The following is a 22,112-nucleotide window of genomic DNA, read 5'->3' on the forward strand; positions in this document are numbered from 1 at the left end:
ATAACTAAAGATATAGAATAATTAAATTTTGCTATAATATCTTCAAATCAATTGATTTTTTTATATAAAAAATTAGATTTTATAATAGTTAATTTTTTGTTTAGATAACATAATTTAAAAATATGGATTGAAGTGAAATCCAACCTGAAAAATATAAAGTTTATATTTTTAAAGATATAAATTTTTTAATATAAATAGTAATATAAATATATAAAAATTATTTTATCATATTAATGATTGAAATTATCATATAATATCTTTGTATTTTTAAATAATTGAAACTACATTTTGTAAGGCTTTCAGTCATTTGAATCGATGTTGAAAGCCCTTTTCAGCAGCAATATTCCTTTTAGTGGCTATATTAGGCCACTACTAAAAGGCCGTTTCAGTAGTAACACGGATTATTTTAATGGCGACACTAAATATCGCCGCTGAAAGTTTTATTTTCAAAAATTGACTTTTAGCGACAACTTTAAAAAGTCACTAATAGTGAGGGTTACTTCTGAAAGTAGAATCACCTCCAAAAGTCACATTTTCAGTAGTGACATTTTGAGTCGCTGCTGAAAGTCATCACTGAAGGCCATTTTTTTTCAATGCAATCAATCGAAAAAGAAGTAAATATCTAAATTTAACTACAATTATATTCAACATAAAAAATTATCAAAATTAAAGATTCAACGTAACGTATTAAAACAATTAAAAAACTACAATATTTCAATATATTTTTTAGGTTTTCAAAATTAATTTTTAAAACGCAGTCAATGCATGAAAAAATGCCGCTAAAGCACATCTCTCTGTTGTTTTTTTTTTTTTTTAAAATTTTACAGTGCGCATTCTAGGTTACCTCCTAAATTAATTATTTGGGATCAGTTCAGTGGTCGCTAGCTGCGTTTTATCCTAATTAGTCGATAGCTTAATTAATAAAATGGATTATTATTTGACTCACTTGACCTGAGAGAACGTAATGTCTTAAAATTAATCATTAGTGCGCGGCAAACCCCTTGGTATGAATTATATACTTATTTTCATCTCACGCGGCGCCAAAGAAAAGTGATCAGATTGCGTTATCCGATAATCTAAGCCAAACAATCATTACCGTCATAAAAATATATGTTTTTCCCCATTGTGATTAGACCAACAAAAAATATAACTAAACCAACAAGGACTCAATGCCAAAAGAAAAATGGGTCCAAATTAAATTATGTACTCAATCTTGTCTTAAACATATCCTAATAACATTAAGATTCCGTTTGGTACGAAACATTGAAAATAAAGAATAAGGGTTGGAATTAAGATTGAGAAAATCTATTAAAAGAGTGTTTAGCATAGGTAATTACTTGTTACATGGGATTAGACAAACTTATGCATGTGGGATTGGGGAATAGGGGAGGTGGTATTTTCTAATCCCACCTTTATAGGTTTGCCTAATCTCATATACCAAGTAATTACTCATACTAAATATTTTTTTAATGATTTTTCTCAGTTTCAATCCCAATCTCTAATCTTTATTGTTAATGTTTCGTACCAAACAGGACCTAAATGTCTTTCTTGAGTCTTTCCTAAGGGAAAGTTTGTGAATTTCATCCTACTATATAAGATATAATGTGTGCTGTGATTTATGGGGAAAAAAATCTAATTTTAAATGTCAGAATTAGTTTAGGGGTAAATTTTATTTCTATATTTATGTTCTATATTTATTATTTTTCCCCTCAAATGACCTCTATTGAGGGACCGATTGCACTGACTAATGAGAGTAATCAATAAGGGTAGTTTTCAAATGAGGGTTTTAGAAAAACTAAAAGACATTTCTTTTAATAAATAAATTAACTTAATTAATTTTCTTAATTTATAAACTAACTTAATTAATTTCTTAATTTATATAAATTATTACTTGTATAACTTTTACGTTTAGGATAGTAGAGATTACATTTTAAGAGTCCTATAGATTATTTCATGTAGTAGGTAGAGTGGAATTTGTTATAAGATTCCTAAAACTATATTCAAAGATTAGGCCCTTGGAAGATTATTCAAAGATTGAGAGATAGTGGAAAGCATGTATAACGCAATGCATGTAAATTTTCCATAAGAAAAACCACAATATCCGATTATGTTTACTATATTTGGCGATGATGAGTTGTTCGCTGCTTCAACAAACTCGTGGCCGACTAGCTTTATCAAAACCTATATATGCTGATGGTGCACTAATAATTGCATTACCACTATATCAATATTAATCAACCGATAATTTAATGTTAAAACAGCTACACGTCATAAGAACTAAAATTAATTTCTCTTACATATGTTTTAGTTGAAAAATACCTCATTTTAACTAATTTTTTTAAACTTCTAGTTGTTTGAATTATTTATATTTATATTTTTGGGAAAATTTCACTTAAGGACTACATAACACAATTAATATCAAAGAGCCCCCAAAACTTTCTGAAACCTCATTGCAAGACCAAGGGGCCAATCTGATATTAATTCCACAAACAAAATGATGCCATTGCCCCTCATTTTACTTCCTCTGAAATTTGAAAATAAGGCCAAAAAACGATGGTCAAAAGTCCTCCCCCTCTCTCTCTCTATGCGAATGTGATTCCACTTTGCGAAAACTCTTTCTTCTCCCGCTCTGCGAATGTGCAACCACTCTGGGAAAACTGTAGTGTCTCCCAGTTTGCGAACGTGCTACCACTCTGCAAAAAATCTACCCTCTCTTGGCTGCGAACGTGCTACCTCTATGGGAAGATTCTTGCCTCTCGCAATCTGCAAAAAGTGTTTGACGTGGCCCCCAAAAATTCTGTCAGCTTCATTCTGCGGGTCCGTGGTAGTCACTACAAGCAGAAGGAGAATAAGAAAAGGCTGACAAAGGAGGAGACTTGCAAGGCTATCCACAAAGAAAGAAGAAGCAGGGCGAGAAGAAGTCACTAATTTCCTTTGGTAAGCTTCGCGATTCATATTAAATGCAGTAGATTTCTTTGATTTTGTTTTCATGGTAGGTTAAGGAGGAATGACCCGCTGAAAGGTGGGTGTGTTTGGTAATTACATTTAGGTTCTAACCCAGGAATGGTTACTAATGTGTCACATAGTGTTTGGCCGTCACCCCTACTGCCCTATAGCAAATGCTCCTCATTTAGTAAGAGAAGGCTTGTGAGTGTAGTATGAAGCGTTTTTGTGGGGACTAAGTATGAAATTTATTAATTATTTAGGGAAAAATTAGTGTTGGTAGTTAACTGTATTGTAATAGTGTTTGCAGGCATTTTGCAGGAATTAAGAAAAGAATTGGGAGGGGCAAATGTTGTCATATGGATTAGGCAAATGAGTTTGTTTTGTTTGGTTTATCCGATTGATTGTTGGAATGTGAGGTTTTGTAGGCTAACAATGAGAGTTAGTCAATTGACATGAAGAATTAGTTGACTAACTAGTTGCATGTGACAACCTCATGTTTGCATATATCTGTCAAGTTAGGCAATTTACATGGAGAATCAGTAAATTACCCACTATGTTTGTGGGAATCTGGTGTGCAGTTGCCTCACAGGGAAAATGTAACATCCAGACTTTTGGGCCTAGAAGCATCAAAAGTAGCCTGAATTGGATAGGCTACCAAACCCTTTTTGAGCAGAAGTCTCAAAGATGAGAAAGGAAGTCAAAGCAGTTTCAGGGACTAAACTGCAATGTAAAAGTTTTTCAGGGGCTTCAGTATAATCAAGGTCAGAGACTCCAGTAAAGTCTCGAAGGCCTAGGGAGAGAAAAGAGACTAGATATAGGCCAAAGGTTGAGTTAGAAGCCTCAAAGAGAGGATTATATGAAGTTAAGTCCAACCAGGGACTAAACTGTAAATTCTGAAAGTTATGACCAACAGGGGTAAAAGTGGAAGAGGGTACAGAAAATTTTAAGAAAAATCCCAGAAAATGAGAAATAATATTCTAAGACTCTTCTGTGAAGAGAAATGACAAAAATACCCCTGAGGCAGCTTAAATGGAATTTATGAGGTTATGGCCAGTAAAAAGTATACCATTTGAGGTAATTATTTAAAATAGCAAGAGACCTCAAAAATGTATACAAAAATGAGGTTAGATGGTTGAAAGGTTGTACTAATTTATAAAATTAGTCCCGCAACCAAAAGGCCAGTGGAGTGGCTTTAATAAATTAAAGAGCCGGTTTTGCCGATAAAAGGGCATTTTGGTAAATAAATTTTTATGCAAGGTTTAAAGGAAGTGTTATGGCCTAAGAAAATTCATAGATATTCTCTAGAATTAAAGGGAATTTATAAAGCAGACAGAATAATTTTCTGAGCTCCGAAAGGCCATAAAGAAAGCCGGAGTAAAAGTGCACCGATAAAGTATTAATCAGAGTCTTGCACTTTACTTGGACCACAAGTCGCCACTTGTCAAGCCTTTAATGGATGGTAATTAAAGCTTTCCAAGTGTCAAGCTACCAATGGAGAGGATCTTGACTTTGGAATTTAATTACATTATGATTTAAGTTAATTAAGAGAGAGGATTAAGATTAAGTAGGCTAATGACACTTGGCATAACATTAATAATGGTTGGTGGGATATTTTGAACACATTAATGAGCTCATCTCTCCCCTAAATCAGATGGCAATTTCGTGCAAGGCATGAAGAGAGGGAAAAAGAGAGAGTTTTGAGGGAAAACCAAGAGAAAGGCATCAACTTTGGTCATACAATCAAGGTTCAAGGTGAGTTCTTAGCTCTAGATGTGTTCTTGCCTTGGTTTCTTTCTCTTTTATGGTTGAAAATATGTCTTCTCTCCCTTTTGATGGCTGGTCGAAATGGTTGATGAGTGGGGAAGGGAGTTTGGTTGTTAGATCTTGCTAGAACACCTCAAAGTATGGTAGATCCAAGTGGATCCATGTGAAAATTGGAAGAATTACGTGCTGATTTGATGGCTTTTTCGAATTAGTTACTGTTCATATCTGGTTCTGAAATTTGGCATGCTTAAATTACACTCTATGAGCTTTAAATCCATGGGTAGAAAACTTTATTTGGATATGTGTACGATTTATGGTGATTTTTCAAAGTTAGGGTTTGAAATCTGGAAACAGTGTTGAACTTTTGGGAGATTGTCGAGTTCCGTACAATTATGGTACTGTTATGAGTAGAATTGGTTCCTGAAACTATTTTTCCTTTAAATTTAACTTAATTATCTTTCAGTGAGACTTGGAATCACTCAATTTGGATTTTTCTAGATTTAAGTATGAATTTTGAAAGTTGATCAAAAATTCTGGAGATTCTGCGTGAACAGTACCCGCGAACCAAATTTTCCAGATTTGATATTCTTGAATCTAAAGCCATCTAAAGTGGTCCTAATTGATAGGAAATAGATCATAAGGATGGGAAATGATGAGATTTAGGTTAGAAAAGCTAGAAAGAAAACCCTAAGACTAAGTGAAAGGGTTGAGGTTCAAGAAAGCTAGTCTTGAACTTTATGTAATCTAATGGTCCTAATGGATTGTGTCATCATTATGGTTATGTTTAGGATCTTTGGAACATCCAAGAGGATGTTTAGTGATGTTGACCGAATGCCCACATGGTTGGAAAGTCAAGGGAGTCAAAGGAAAAGTAAGAGGAAAGCTTGAGGTGCAAGGTAGTGAACTTACCTATTGTCATTGCTTGATGTGGTATGCTTGTGTGTTGCCGTGAACATGTTATTTGCATGTTGTTGTGACATGTTTTAGCTGCTGTAATTGCTATTCATGATGAGTAGATTATGTCTCCATGGCCATGCATCAAGAAGTTAGCTTTGAGCATGCTAGTATGTCACTAATTAACAAGAGAATAAACAAGTTGCGTGTAGTGCATTAGCATCCATCTAGCATGATTATGTGGTATTGTTTGCTACTGAGATTCCCCCGAATCTCACCCCCTCCCTAACCAACCATTTAGGTCAATCAATGATGGGCACTAATGGCATGAGAAGCAAGGAGAAGAAGTGGAGAATTATTAATGCAAATGAATGATATTAATATTCAATGTATAATTCTCCTATGCTGTAAATTATGTTATGAATGCCATCAATTCAATGTATATGCTTAGGATGTTTATGGCATGAATAAAAGTATATGAGTATGAATGAGAAAGATTAAGCCCATGTTATGTATGTCAAAGAAATAAAAAGAATTAAAGTAAGGAGATATTAAGGGATAAAACGTAGGTCATGGAGCAGTTAGTTTCAATCTTCAGTTTAACCTACCAAATGAATGAGTTAAATCACGAGATTTGGCACACTTATAATGCATATCCCAAGCTTTAAAATGAGTGGTAAATCACATCATTTGGATGTGTATACAATGAGATATGAATTTTCGAAGTTAAGGCGCAGAATCTGGAAAGTCCAGATTTTACCAAATGAATAGTAATCTTAATCCAATAAACTGTACGAATTGAGCAAGAATAAGTCCAATTGAGTATTTTTCCCTTAAAGAGCATTGAAAGAGCTTTCCGTAGAATTTTGGAACACCTCCATACGATTTTTCTGGAATTAGTTATGATTTTTCAAAATTGGACCTGTAATCTGAAAACTGGACAGTGAACAGTAATTTTCTGAAAATTAACGTCCAAATTAAAATTTTTAAGCTTAAGACCATCCAAAGTGGTCTGGAATGGTTCTAAATGAATGCTAAGGTATTATATAAGTAAGGTGTGACAGAAAATTTGGCAATTAACACGACCAATGAGCTCAATTTCCACTTAGCTTTTGTGTAACTGTTTGATGCGTGTTGGACTCTAAAAGTTAGAAAATTTACCTGAGCAATTAGTTAATTAACCACCTCTATTGCATAATTTCATGCTTGTTGGAATCTGATCTGTAGTGGCTTCACAGGGAAAATTAGGCAATTAACACCAGCAATTGGCTGTATTTCCACTTACTTTGTGTGAAACTGTTTGATCTATGTTGGACTCTGAAAGTTAGGAAATTGACATGAACAATTAGTTAATTAACCACCTCTATTGAATAATTTTATGTTTGATGGAATCTGATCTGGAGTGGCCTCACAGGGAAAATTAGGCAATTGACACGAGCAATTAGCTGCATTTCCACTTACCTTCGGTGTAACTGTTTGATCTGTGTTGGACTGTGAAAGTTAGGAAATTGACATGAACAATTAGTTAATTAACCACCTCTGTTGCATAATCTTATGTTTGATGGAATCTGACCTAGAGTGGCCTCACAGGGAAAATTAGGCAATTGACACGACCAATGAGCTCAATTTCCACTTAGCTTCTGTGTAACTGTTTAATGCGTGTTGGACTGTGAAAGTTAGGAAATTGACATAAACAATTAGTTAATTAACCACCTTTGTTGCATAATTTCATGTTTGTTGGAATCTGATCTGGAGTAGCCTCATAGGAAAAATTAGGCAATTGACACGAGCAATTAGCTGCATTTCCACTTACCTTCGGTGTAATTGTTTGATCTGTGTTGGACTGTGAAAGTTAGGAAATTGACATGAACAATTAGTTAATTAACCACCTCTGTTGCATAATTTCATGTTTGTTGGAATCTGATCTTTTGTGGCTGGACAATGAATGTTAGCCAATTTACACGAAGAATGGTGTCATTATCCAGTTAAGTTGCATGTAACAATTTGATGTCCTGTCGTATGACAAGTAAAGTTAAGGATTTAAGAATAACAATTAGTGTGCATACAATTTTGGGGTCTATGTAACCAGAAATATTGGATGGTATGAATTTTGAAGTGCTGTTTAATCTACTAACTGATGACTTTGTGATTATTAGATAAAGGAAGAAGTTGGGAAAAAACGATGCACAAGTTATTGGCTGGAAAGTATTTAAGGGAGAATATTAGGAGCAAAAGAAGCAAGAGATGCATGGAAATATGGGAGCAATCACAGGTACGGCTTTAGCGATTTGGAAGGAGATGAGTGATGCTGACAGGGAGCCGTACAAGAAGAAGGAGCAACAGTTGATAGAGGAGAAGAAGAAGAAGGAGAAACATGTGTCCCCATTTTCTACCCACTGCTCCCCCACAAAATTCAAGGAAGTGGCAAACTTTATAAATGGCAAAGAAAATTTAAAGCGCAAGGTAGAAGAAATGGGGTTTGGCCATCTTCTTGGTATTACTTTGAATAAGCTGCACAGAGATTTATGTCTGGAGTTGATTCATGCATATGACTCCCCAAGTAAACAAATGACCATAAGGGGGAAGACAAAGAAGGTAACTGGTACAGATGTTAGGAGGGTGCTTGGGTTACTAGATAAGGGCTCCAAAGTGAAGTTGGTTGGCTTCAAGGATGAAGTAAATGAGCTGAAGAAGGACTATACTCTACTAACATATTCTCAAATTGTGAAGAAGATAATGAGTGACGAAGAAGATGGAAACTTTGAATTCTATTTTGTTCTCTTCACAGTGGGAACTCTTCTTTGTCCCACGGGAAATGCAAGTGTGAGTAAGAAGGTGCCAAAGGTAATGGCCTGCACAGAAAATAACTGGCAAAATTTTGATTGGGCTTCATTTGTGCTTGATGAACTCAGTGAAGAAATTAAGCGGTACAATAGGAGCAGTAAGGAAGGATAGACTGAGGGTGCCAGAGTTGTCAGAGGGCGCATCTACTTTTTATTAGTACTTGCATATTTCCTTACAAAATAAATAATGTTAGATCTGGTTTGACCATTAAACTGTTGATGTATTATGTAATTTGATTTTTGAGTTATGTTTTTTTCTTTCTCTGTAGCTGTACTTCCTGCAAAGGTTCCCTTTGCAAGGAGGTGAACCAAAAGACAAAGACGCCATCAGACATTGGGATGATAAGGCTGTGAAAAGCAGAACTGATACAGACAAGGAGAGTCGACATGGCATTTTCTACAGTCCACCCTCTGCTGAAATGAATGAGTCAACACAACTGGGGAGCAGTAGAAGTTTCCATCATCTGGTGAGTAATACCAATATGGTAATGTCTGCTGGTCAGACTTAATATCTGTTTGATGACATACATTTATAATGTGCAGGACATTAAAGGGTTTTGGGTCAATTTCAACAACACATTGAAGAATGATATGGCTAAGATTCAAAACTTTGTTTGTGATGAATTGGTTAAGTTAGAGAACAAAATTCTTAACCAAGGAGGCAATGAAGAAATCAATGATGAGCAGCCGGATGAAAGTGAGAAAGATGAGCATGAAGAAGAAGGAAAAGAACACCACACTGAGGAGGATGAAGATGAGTAGCCACAACATGATGAAGTTATGATTGTAGAAGGTGGAGAAAAACATCAAAGTAGTGAGAAATCGCATGATGATGAACAGGAAGAAGAAGAAGAAGAGGAAAATGAAGACGAGAATGACAATGTGAGAGAAAATAAAGCTGCAAAAAAGGATACTGAAGGTGAACAGGCAGCTGAAACTGAAGAAGGGAATGAAGAAGGGAAAATGGTGGGCAAAGTGGTGCAGCTACCCACAAAGAGGTAAAGTAGACGTAAACTCCTAGTAGTGAAATCTCCTTACATGTCTACTTATGGCAGAAAGGTGAAAATGAGTGACAGGAATGCATTTTATACTATGTGTACTGAGTGGTGTCAACCAAATGAGGCTCAAGAGTAAGTATAGTCAGTTATTATGGAAAAGATAGCCTGTGAATAATACTAGTATGCAATACTGACTACTTATTTCCACTTTCATATTTGTTGTAGGGTCATGGTAGATATATTTGGGCATTTGGCAACACAAGCAGACCTCCAAGCACTGGGTCACAACAGGTATGTGCATCTGTTCAACTTACATCAAAGTGGCCATATATGGAATGTGCCATATTTTTTATTTTCCTGCTCCTTTAATCTGTAAATCATGACTCTAATTGCCCACACCTTCAATGCTGACCAATAGGAGAATGCCTCTTTGGTTAAAAGACACATATTTGATGCAGATTTCATGGTTAGTGCTGTCCCTTGTTAATGGGTCAATGCTTTAAATTGTTTAGTCAAGTTATTGGTACAGTTTCTTCACTGACAATTTGTACTGCTGTGCAATTTTCTGTTGTAATAGGCAAGGATAGTGCAGGAACACACAGCATGGTAAGTGGACAAACATCTGAAAGAATTACTCCCCCCACACCTGGGATACAATTTGACTGAATGTGAATACATACTTGCACCTGTTTTGTTTGCACTGCATTGGTTTTGCTTTATGTTTGAACTGAGCACACTAAAGTTTTATGTGCTGGACTCTTTGCGTGGTGGCGAGGATACAATGAAGCACCAAAAGAAGAAGAAAAAGTCTGATCTAGCATTAAAGGGGCAGCAAATGATGGTACAAACTTGTGTAAGTGTTGTAATTATTCTTCTACTTTTCTGGACAACCATAGTATCCCCTGTGTGATAATCATTTGTAATTGTGTAAAAGGCACACTTCATTGAAATGCTAAGGAAAGTCAAGCCTGAGCTGGAGACTTTGGCCAACCTAGATTCAAACAATGTCATCTTGTATCCCACGGTTCATGTTTAAGAGAATATGTGAGTCTTTTGTTCACTGTAAGTTATTTGTTATAAATTATCATTGAGATAGATAAGCCAACATTGTGATGTGTTCATTTTTTAATGACGAATGTGGGGTTCATGTCATCACATATCTAAGAGAGTGGCCCAACCCACAAGAGAAGGATGGAGTTCAATTCACCATGCCTTATTATACAGCTGTAGGTGTTGAATTATATGTTAATGACTTCATGCATTTGTGTGAACTTACTGAGAAAAGTTATTGTTGTCCTATAGGATCAATATACATCTATACAGTATGAGCTGTTGTGGTGGCTCGTGACTCATAAAAGAAACATCAAGTCAGATGCTATTGCCAGATACCTTGACCAGATTAACACACAACGCAAGAGTAAGCGATGACAGAGCAAATTCCTACCTTGTAGTTTTCACTGATAAGCACTGTAATTGTTGTTGTAAACACTTTATGTGGACTTAAATGTTGTGCATACAAAAGATGTTAATGAAGTCTATTTTGATAGATTCATATTATCAGTACTTGTTTACTTTGATTAGATGTATGGTTGACAACAGAAATTAAGGAATTTGAAAGAACAATACATAAATTAACACCAAATGTTCATCCATTTCCAACTAAACAACCTATATTAAGGATTAGCACTTTGCATGAATGATTAGACAATTTGCAAGAGAGACAAATAAGTTAACAACAACAATTAGACCATTCACAAGTGTTGTTCATTAGCTGAACAACGTGTCCTCTTACATATGCAAGTGCCCTCCTTCACCTGAACAAGGTGTCCATTTCCATATGGAACTAGGGAATTTGCAACCCCAATACATATATTCAAAACTAGAATCAGGCTATATACATGTGCCGTCCTTGACCTGAACAAGGTGCCCATTTGCAATGGGGACTAGTCAATTTGCAAGACACATACTTGGCATCACATGCGAAAGCAGTCCATTCACGTGTGGACTGGTTCACTTGAAGCATGTGTCCGTGAGGGAACAAGTGGGGTAGAGCCCATTTGCAATGGGAACTAGGCAATTTGCAAAAGATATACCTATATTCACATGTGGAACTAGGGAATTTGCAACCCCTATACATATATTCAAAACTAAAATTAGTCTATATACATGTGCCGTCCTTGACCTGAATAGGGTGCCCATTTGCAAGGGAAACTAGCCAATTTGCAAGACACATACTTGGTGTCACATATGGAAGCAGTCCATTCACATGTGGACTAATTCACTTGAAGCATGTCTCCGCAAGGGAACAAGTGGGGGAGAGCCCATTTGTAAGGGGAACTAGCCAATTTGCAAAAGATATACCTATATTCACATGTGGAATCAGTCTATTCACATGTAGACTGGTTCACCTGAAGCATGTGTCCATGAGGGAACGTGTAGGAGACCTCATTTGCAAGGGGGTCTAGCCAATTTGCAAAAGATATACTTGTATTCACATGTGAAACCAGTCCACTAACATGTGGACTGGTTCACCTGAAGCATGTGTCCGTGAGGGAACATGTGTGGGAGACCTCATTTAGAAGGGGGACTAGCCAATTTGCAAGACACATACCTGGCTTCACGTGGACTGATTCACCTAATGTGTGTGTCCGACTTAAGTGTGGGAGAGCCCATTTGCAAGTGGGACTAGGCCATTTACACCATACATGCATATTTTCACAACTATAAATAGTCCATTTGCATGTGACCTACTCATACTGAAGGAGGTGTCTGTGAGTGAATGACAAACTCAATTATTTTTATATATTTTGATATCTTTTATATGGGTTTTGTCAACTTAATTAGTCCCTTTTGACCTTCATTGATTGATTAATTGATTTAATATGTTTTATTTTGAATTATTATTTTATAGGGGTAAAATTGTCATATTTTGGTTTAATTGTGACTAATTGATTTTTTAGGACAATTAATGCTACCTTATCCTTGAATTTTGCTTGCAGGTTCTTGGAAGATTCAAAAATTAAAAAAAAAAGAAAAAATAAAAAGGAAAGAAAAATAAATTTAAAAAAGAAAAAAAATAATAATAAGGGGGGCAAAACGTTGCGTTTTACCCCAACCTAATATTCAATTAATCATCTTCATTGGCGTAAGAAGAGGCACACACGAGAGGACCAGGAGCTGGACAGTGGCTGGCAGATGACCTGGAAAAAAAACAGAGCAAGGCGCACACACGAACGACGAGAGCAAAGACACAGACCAGGGGAATTGATGACGCGAGGGACACACGCTGAACGAGCTGGAGGCGGTGAGCAACGAGTGAACACTATTCATCATCATCTCCAGTGAACTGGAGGCACGAACAGTGAACAGAACCAGAGGGAGAGAAGCAGGGGCCGACGGCGTGATGAGGAAAGGGGAGCTCAACGGGAATTCTTCCTTTCCATAGGATCGTCATCACCACCGTCTTCTTCACTGCTATGGCCAACTGTATGAGGGAATTGATTGAAGTAGATTATGAAATTATGTATGGCTAATCCATCAAAAAAATTAGCGACGGAAATTCCGTCGCAATTCCGTCAAAAATTAGCAACGGAATTTGTTTTCGTCGTAAATTCCGTCACAAATTTTAAGAAAATAAATTACATAGGATATATATACAAGTAGGAAAATACTGTTTATCATAATCTATTTAAATCATTTAATTTTTTATATAGAATAATTTATTAGATTTTATTATAGTAGTTATTTTTTGAATAACAAGATTTTTTGACTAATTGTAAATGATTTTCTTCAAATATATAAACCACATATACATAATATAATATAATGTAATATAATATATATAATTAAATTGTATATCTTATCAATGTTAATTAAAAATAAATTTAAAAATTATTTATGAAAAATTATTTATGATGTCAAATTCAAAATTAGTGTTGTTAGAAATTAAAATTATATTAAAAATATTTTTCAAAAAATAAAACATTATAAAAATAGTAAAACAAATATTTAAAAATTATTTTTTCATTAAAATAGTTATGATTAAAATTATCATATAGTATAATTTTAGTTTTTAATAATATCTATGTATATATAATTGTTTGTGTAAAATAATATAATATATATATATTTAATTTTACATAATAAGTCAATAGGTTCATTGCAGCTCAACTGGTAAAGCCGCATGTGCGCACGGAGGAGGTCCTGGGTTCAAGCCATGGAGAAGTCACTTTGAGAAGGGAATTATGTTGTGGTGACACGTGGCGCACACGTGGCAGGCAGAGGTGAGGTGGCAGCACACGTGGCAGTAGACGTGGAGGTAGTCCCCAGTGATGACGTGGCAATTGGTAGAGGTGCCACGTGGCATTTTATTTTATTTTTTAAAAAATCGATTTAGCGACGGAATAATTTGCGACAGAAATTCCGTCGCTAAAATTCCTTCTGTAATTAGCGACGAAAAATCCGTCGCTAATTTCAATTCCGTCGCTAATCAATTAGCAACAAAGGAATTAGCGACGGAACAAATTCCGTCGCTAATCCGTTTCCGTCGCTAATCTGTCGCTAATTCTGTCACTAAATAAAAAATTTCGTCGCTAAATTTCGTCGCTAAAAGCATGTTTTCTTGTAGTGCTGTCTAATAATTGTTTAACAATTCCTAGGTCTTAGGATAGTTATTCTGATTATTAGAAAATTTCTATTGTTTAATCTGATTATATTTGGAGATTGTTGTGACTGGATTATTGTTTAGCATTTGACATTGGGCTATTTATAGCTTTGATTTCAATTATAATATTGTGGTTATGACATTTGTATTGATTTGGAGTTAATATATCGTGATTTTCTAGGGTGGCTTGGAATTTTGGATCATATTGTCTCTTGTTAGCTTTAATTCTGTTATTTTGGATTTAAGAGCTCTAATTAAGCATTGGTTTTTAGCATCCTTAATCCCATTTTACTATTCTGGTTGTAGTTAGTAAGTTGGTATTTTAGGAAAATATTTTGTGGCAACTCAAGGTGACTTGGTTGTTGGATTAAAAGCTTAATTATAATTCTTAATTCATTGTTTTAACTCCCACATCTTTTAGAGTGATGATTGCCTGCGTTGTTGAATTGGAGGATTGATTATTATCATTGTTATTCTTGTGTTTTATTTTCATTTCTTTCATCTTCATTTATTTCAATCATTTTTATAAAATAAAAAAAAGTATTTTTATTTCAATTTAATTCAAGGCATTCAGTTTGCAATTTTTTTCAAAATCAAAAATCCTTTTTATAGTTTACGTTACTTGCATTTATTTACTAGGATTTAATTTCGTTTTCGGCTCCTTAAAGTGAATACAACCCGGATTGTGCACTATATTATATTAATTCGGTTAATTTTTGGAGTAACCCTAAAGCGACAAATTAAGGGCAAGTTAACTGCAAGTGGCGCCGTTGCCGGGGAGCCAAGAAATTGGTTCCCTAGTAACCAAGTGTCAAGTAGCCTTGATTGGGGTTCATTTGTTGAGCCTTTTTAGTTTTCATTTTTGTTAGTTTTTGTATTTTTAAATAGTTTGCATTTGTTTCTTTTGATTTTTCATTGCACTTCTTTCCTTTGCATAGAAAATTTCTCAAAAACACAACTAAATATCTTGATTTTTCATTCATTGCATTTTTCATTCTCATACACATACACTTGCATTGCATTGCATTCATCTGTTTTCTTTTGCTTAATTGCTTCTGGTTGATTGATTGTTTATGCCAAGAAGGGGTAGGTCTAAAACCCTAGTTCCTTCCAATCCTGAGCTTCAAAGTTCTTTAAGGGAAGTTAGACAAGATCAAAGGGTAGAAAGGACTAGTGAGGTTGAACTAGACAATTTAACTGGTCTAGATTTGGTGGTTGACTTAGGTGACATAATGGAAACAGTTAATAATCTTAATGGTAACAACAATGGTGGTAATGACAGAGGGGGCAATGGACATAATGGGGAACATAATAAAGTAGGAGAGAATAATAGAGATAACCCTAGAAGAAGAACCATTAGGGAAGCCACTACTTCTGATGCAAATTATGATCCTTTTAATGTTGCATGCCTTAATGTTGATGTTAATTTTGAGATTAAAGGTCCGCTGCTTAATTCTTTGCCTAAATTCTATAGTTTGACAGGTGAGGACCCGTACAATCATCTGAAATCTCTTTCTATGGTATGTGCTAGCATGAAGCCGGTCGGGGCTAATCTGGATGAGGTTCTTTGTAAGGTATTCCACTTGTCTCTGGAGGGCAAAGCGTGAGAATGGTATATGAGCTTGCCTAGGCATATGGAAGATGCCTACCATAACTGGAACAACCTCAGAAAAGCATTCTTAGAGAAGTATTTCCCCGCTTCCCGGACTTCCACATTGACAAAAGAGATCTACTCTACGAAGCAAGACTATGATGAGTTACTTTATGACTACTGGAACCGTTTTTAGGACTTGCTTTCTAGATGTCCACACCATCAGATTCCAGATGAGCAGTTAGTCCAATACTTTTATGATGGGCTTAAGATCCAAGACAAGGGGATGTTGGATGCTGCTTCCGGGGGTTCTCTCATTGATTTAACTGCTGAGGAGGCATGGGAACTTATCAAGAAAATGGCCTTGAACCATCAACAGTATAACATCAGGGAGTCTAAAAATGTCAATGCAATGCATGCTAATCCTTCTTCAGTCCACATTCCTCAGTTGGACACATTCACTTCTCAAATTGCTACTTTGACTATACAGTTGAATAAGCTTACATCTCATACTCCTCTTGTTGACACCTGGAATCCTAATTCCATGGAGATGACTGCACCTAGTTGTGAGCATTGTAACTCTGTTATGCACATCTTTACTGCTTGCCCTCATAGATATGAGGAAGTTTCTGTCATGTATCAAGGAAGGGCCAATCAATCTAAGCAATGGAACCCATACTCAAATACATATAATGAAGGGTGGAAAGCTCATCTGAATCTCCGATGGGGAGGAGGTGACAATAGGCAAGTTCGAGAAGGGTTTCAAGTGAATATGGTTCCTCAAGGGCAATCTTACTATGGAGGGTTACAAAGAGAATCTTCAAGAGTCATGTCTACCCTACAGCAATCGCAATCCAAGGATGATGAGCAGTTCTCTCGAATAGTCAAGGGTATTAAGGCAATGACTGAGCACATATCTAAGTCTGAAGCTAAATCTGAAGCTAGATTTGCAGCCCTAGAGAATAGGATGGAGCAATGGGAAACTAGAACCTCTAATTTGACTTCTTATGTCACTAAGTTGTCAAATGGTATGAGTGAACAGTAAGCTAAGGCTAGTGGTTCAATACCTTCCAACACAGTGATAAATCCTAAATCTTTGAATGCAATTACATTGAGAAGCGGTAAGGAAATTGGTGCTAAGAAAGTACAATTCAAAGAGGATGAAGAGGATGAAGAACTGGTTGACGAAGAGATAGAAGTTGAGTCTCCTCCTTCTAAAACCACTCAAGACATTCCCAAGGCTACTCAAGAGACCTCCATTCAATCCAAAGAGCCAATAGAGAAAGGATCACCTCCTAAAGGTGATGAGGTAAACATTTCTGACTTGCCTTTTCCTCATTCATATCTCATGAGTAAGAAAGTTGTTGAAAAGAAAGATAATGATGAGCTTTTTGAAATGTTTAGCAAACTTGAGGTTAATGTGCCATTACTTGATTTGATTAAGAAGATGCCTAAGTGTGTTAAGTTTCTGAAAGATCTATGTACAAACAAGAGGAAGTATAGGCATAGTAAGAGAATCCAACTGGGGTCTAGTGTTAGTGCTATCTTCAAGCCACAGCTACCTATTAAGTGTAAAGACTCGGGTTCCTACACTATTCCCTGTACCATAGGCAAAACAAACATTTCACATGCCTTACTAGACTTAGATGCAGCCATAAATGTTATGCCTACCTCTATCTATCAGAGTTTGGGTATTCATGCCTTGAAAGACACCAATGTTGTGCTAGGTCTAGCTGATCGGACTGTGAGACATCCTAAGGGCTTTCTTGAAGACGTTCTTGTGCAAATGAAGGGTCTTGTGTTCCCAGCTAACTTTTATATGCTAGATATGACTGATGAGATTAAAGCTGATAGCACTTTGATTCTAGGAAGACCTTTTCTTAGAACAGCCCAAACCATAATTAATGTGAAAGACGGAGTCATTACCATGGGCTTTAGGGACCAACAGATTACCTTTAACATTTCTGATGCTATGAGTCAAGGTTATGCAGATTGCTCTTACTTGGGTGTTAATTTGATTGATTGTGTTGTTAATGATGTTGATGATTTGCATGAATATGAGATGCATGAACATGATTGGTATGGTGAGATTGTTGAGCATGATTATGCATTTACTTGTTTATCTACCCCTCATTCTTCTTCTTTTTGCTCATGTTATGGTGACGTGGTGTGTGTTAACTGTTTAGAAGTTGATCACCTCCTTTCCATCTCTCATGATTTTGATGCATCATCTTGTCTTAACTGTGATTCTACCTTGAACATTACACTTGATGATAGCCTTGAGAAAGGCGAGTTTGTTGATTCTGCAGGTACTGATGATAAAGGAGTTGTTACACAAGCTACATCGGTAGCTTCTCCTTTGAGTGGTGCTGGAACATTAGAAGAGGCTAGCAACAAGATTGCTACTCACTTAGTCACTTCTAATCCCACTCTTCCTTGTGATTTACTTAATGTTTCTGTTGATAAGATTGATATTGATCCTCTTTTTTGTAGGTCATCCAAGAATGGCACTGAGTTGGGAAGTGGAGGACATACACATCATGATGAGCTTATATCTCCTTCCCTAAGCCATATGGACATGCCACTTGCATTGAATGCACTTGACATAAAAGAACTAGTTCCTTCTGTTGTGCAACCTCTTGATTTAAAACTGAAACCCCTCCTCCCTAATTTGAAATATGTCTTTCTTGCTGCTCATTCTAAATTGCTTGTTATTATTTCCAGTTCTTTGAATAGTTCTGAAGAAGAAAGATTGATTTCTGTGTTGAAGAGTCATAAAGGGGCTATAGGATGGTCTTTAGGGGATATTCCAGGAATTGATCCATCAGTTTGCACACATAGGATCCTTTTGAATGAAGGGTCCAAGCCAGTTAGGCAACCACAGAAGAGATTGAATCCTCTTATTTTGGATGTGGTTAAGAAGGAAGTCTCAAAGTTGTTGAGTACTGGGATCATCTATCCCATATCAGACAGCGAGTGGTTAAGTCCGGTACAAGTAGTATCAAAGAAGAGCGGTATCACAGTAGTGAGAAATGAAAATGATGAACTGATTCCAACCAGGGTTCAAAATGCTTGGAAAGTGTGTATGGACTATAGGAAGTTGAATGATGCTACAAGAAAGGACCACTTTCCATTACCTTTTATAGATCAAATGTTGGACAGAATTTCAGGAAAATCTCACTATTATTTTCTTGACGGTTTTTCTGGCTATTTTCAGGTGCCTATCGCTCCTGAAGATTAGGACAAGACTACCTTCACATGCCCTTTTGGTACCTTTGCTTATCAAAGGATGCCATTTGGGTTGTGTAACGCTCCAGGCACCTTTCAAAGGTGCATGATGGCGATATTTAGTGATCTTCTAGAACAAAACATGAAAGTTTTTATGGATGACTTCACTGTTTACGGTGAGAGTTTTGAGGAGTGCTTGAATAGCCTAGAGCAGGCTCTTGAGAGGTGTATTGATAAGAAATTGGTTTTAAACTTTGAAAAGTGTCATTTCATGGTTGATAAAGGGATAGTCTTAGGTCACCTCATCTCTCAAAAAGGGATTGAGGTTGATAGGGCCAAAATTGAAGTTATTTCATCCCTTCCTTATCCTACTCGTTTAAAGGACTTGAGGTCTTTCTTAGGGCATGCAGGTTTCTATCGGCGCTTTATTAAGGATTTTAGTAAAGTTGCTTTGCCTCTTTCTACCTTGTTGAAAAAAGATGTTGAATTTAAATTTGATGATGAGTGTAGGCATGCTTTTGACACTTTGAAATCTATGCTTGTTTCACCTCCTATTCTCACTGCCCCTAACTAGAATTTACATTTTGAGTTGTCTTGTGATGCTTCTAACTTTGCAGTAGATGCCATGCTTGGACAGAGGGAGGCGAAACAGTCTAGACTCATCGCATATGCCTCCAAGACGCTTGATTCCGCTTAAGTGAATTATACCACCACTGAGAAGGAATTGTTTGCTATTATTTTTGCTTTGGATAAGTTTAGACAATACCTAATAAACTCTCGAGTGGTTGTTTTTACAGATCATGCAGCGGTTCGGTACCTATTTAAGAAGCCTCAGTCTAAACCTAAACTGTTGAGATGGGCTTTGCTGCTACAGAGAGTTTGATATCGAGATCAGAGATAGAGCCGGGGCAGAGAATCATGTAGCTAACCACCTTAGTCGGTTACCTGAAGGCACACAGAGAGTTGACTCTTATGATCTTGTTATTGACTCCTTTCCTGATTTTGTACTTTTTGCCTTGGCTATTCATGAGCCTTGGTATTCTGATATAGTTAATTATCTTGTCACTGACCTTTTACCTCCTTCTATGTCTAAATTTTAGATTGATAAGCTGAAGAGGGAGGCAAGATACTATATCTGGGATGCCCCAATCCTGTGGAAGCAATGCAGTGACCAGATCATCAGACGCTGTGTTCCGAATAATGAGATCCACTCTATCCTTACCTTTGCACATTCTTTATCTTGCGGGGGGCATTTTAGTGCTAATAGGACTGCTAGGAGGGTTTTAGAGTGTGGTTTTTATTGGCCTTCTCTATTTAAGGATGCTTATTCTTTCTGCAAGTCTTGTGATAAGTGTCAGAGGTTTAGGAGTTTGGGTAGAAAGCATGAGATGCTTCTAAGACCTATGCATTTTTGTGAAATCTTTGATGTGTGGGGCATGGACTTTATAGGTCCCTTCCCTTCGTCTTTTGGGTTTTCATACATATTACTTGCAGTAGATTATGTGTCTCGATGGGTAGAGGCAGTGCTAACTAGGAAAGATGATGCTTCTACTGTTGCCAAGTTTTCACGTTCTCATATCTTTTGCAGGTATGGCATTAATGAGAGCCATTGTCGTTCACCTTGGGGTTCCCAATCAAAAATAAATCCAAGCAATGCAATATAGTGCAAAACTCAGGTCGTTTCACTTTGAGGAGCTAATTTTTGGATTTTTAGTTTATAAAATGGATATGAATGAAATAAGCAAAGTGAATTAACAAGTGACAACAAATGGAAAAGCAATCCTCTAGCACAATGATTAAATTAATTTGGGAGTTAGCTAAATTCAAAAGATTCTAAGGGCCACCCCTTAGACTCGGTTTAATAAGAATAATCAACACCAAGCCGCCTTGCATATTAATTACTCACAATTAAACTGTTTCAACACATTAGCTAAAAAGAATCAAGGAAAAGCAATTAACATTTTTGATCCAATAACCAAGCCACCTTGAATTACCACTGAATATTCACAATAATTTCAAAACATAATCTGACCCAGTATAATGTAAAGAAATTAAAGCTAATCACAGCATAATGTTAAATGCTAATCAAAGATTCCAGCAACTACAACCAATCTCAATATAAACATAAATCATCACAGCACATTCAAACAATGTAAAATTCATTCTAAGACCTAGAAATCATAATTACAATATAGGAAATAAAGTTTGAAAGAGCTCAAACTCCCCTTTGAAGCTCCAAGTTCAAGCCATAAACACTGTTTTAGAGAATTGGAGGATTTAGCTACTCTTAACCATCACAACCATAGCTCCAACAAACCAATTCGATTCAGCCATGAAGAACAAAGAAGATGAATGCCGGGGGTGTGATTTCGTTGTGGAAGCTCACGCTGAATCCTCTTCCTTCACGCCGCTGGTTCGCTGTTTCTATTCGTGCCTCTCGCCTCTGTTTTTTTTTTAGGTCTTCTGCCAGCCGCCGTCCCGCTCGTGGTCCTCTCGTGTGTGCCTCCTCTTACGCCAATGAAGATGATTAATTGAATATTAGGTTGGGGCAAAACGCAACATTTTACCCCCTTATTATTATTATTATTATTTTAAATTTATTTTTCTTTCCTTTTTCTTTGTTTTTTTTTTTTAATTTTTGAATCTTCTAAGAACCTGCAAATAAAATTCAAGGATAAGGTAGCATTAATTGTCCTCAAAAATCAATTAGTCACAATTAAACCAAAATATGACAATTTTGCCCCTATAAAAGAATAATTCAAAATAAAACATATTAAATCAATTAATCAATCAATTAAGGTCAAAAGGGACTAATTAAGTTGACAAAACCCATATAAAAGATATCAAAATATATAAAAATAATTGAGTTTGTCAACTCCCCCACACTTAGCCTTTTGCACTCCTAGGCAAAACATCATTAAAGAAGAATCCAATACAGACACTCAATGCATGCAAACATAAAACTAACTAAGCATGAATGTGTAATTAACTCAAGCAACCTTTATTCCTAATCAATCAACATCATAGAATACTTCAGTACAAAGAAATTAACACAAGAAACATAGCAGGGTAAAAGAAGAGAAACATAATAGAGCTCGCATAGGGTACAAGTGTTTCACTTATCTCTCAAATGGGAAAAATTTCACTCAATCCACCTAGATTAGTACCTACCATAAGCTTGTAGA

The 22,112-nt window shown here is 36.1% G+C and overlaps 1 long non-coding RNA gene across 1 annotated transcript; it reads left to right on the forward strand.

Annotated features, from left to right (window-relative positions):
- The first annotated feature begins 9,565 nt into the window (after nt 1–9,565).
- On the forward strand, nt 9,566–15,512 carry LOC114731807 (uncharacterized). Its single transcript, XR_003738934.1, has 3 exons — nt 9,566–9,577; nt 14,423–14,425; nt 15,273–15,512. It is a non-coding gene; the product is annotated as an uncharacterized LOC114731807 (long non-coding RNA).
- Nucleotides 15,513–22,112: the final 6,600 nt, after the last annotated feature.

Source organism: Neltuma alba, unplaced genomic scaffold, assembly GCF_004799145.2.
Source record: "Neltuma alba isolate B1F8T4 unplaced genomic scaffold, ASM479914v2 tig00012846_pilon, whole genome shotgun sequence".
NCBI classification, from domain to species: domain Eukaryota; kingdom Viridiplantae; phylum Streptophyta; class Magnoliopsida; order Fabales; family Fabaceae; genus Neltuma; species Neltuma alba.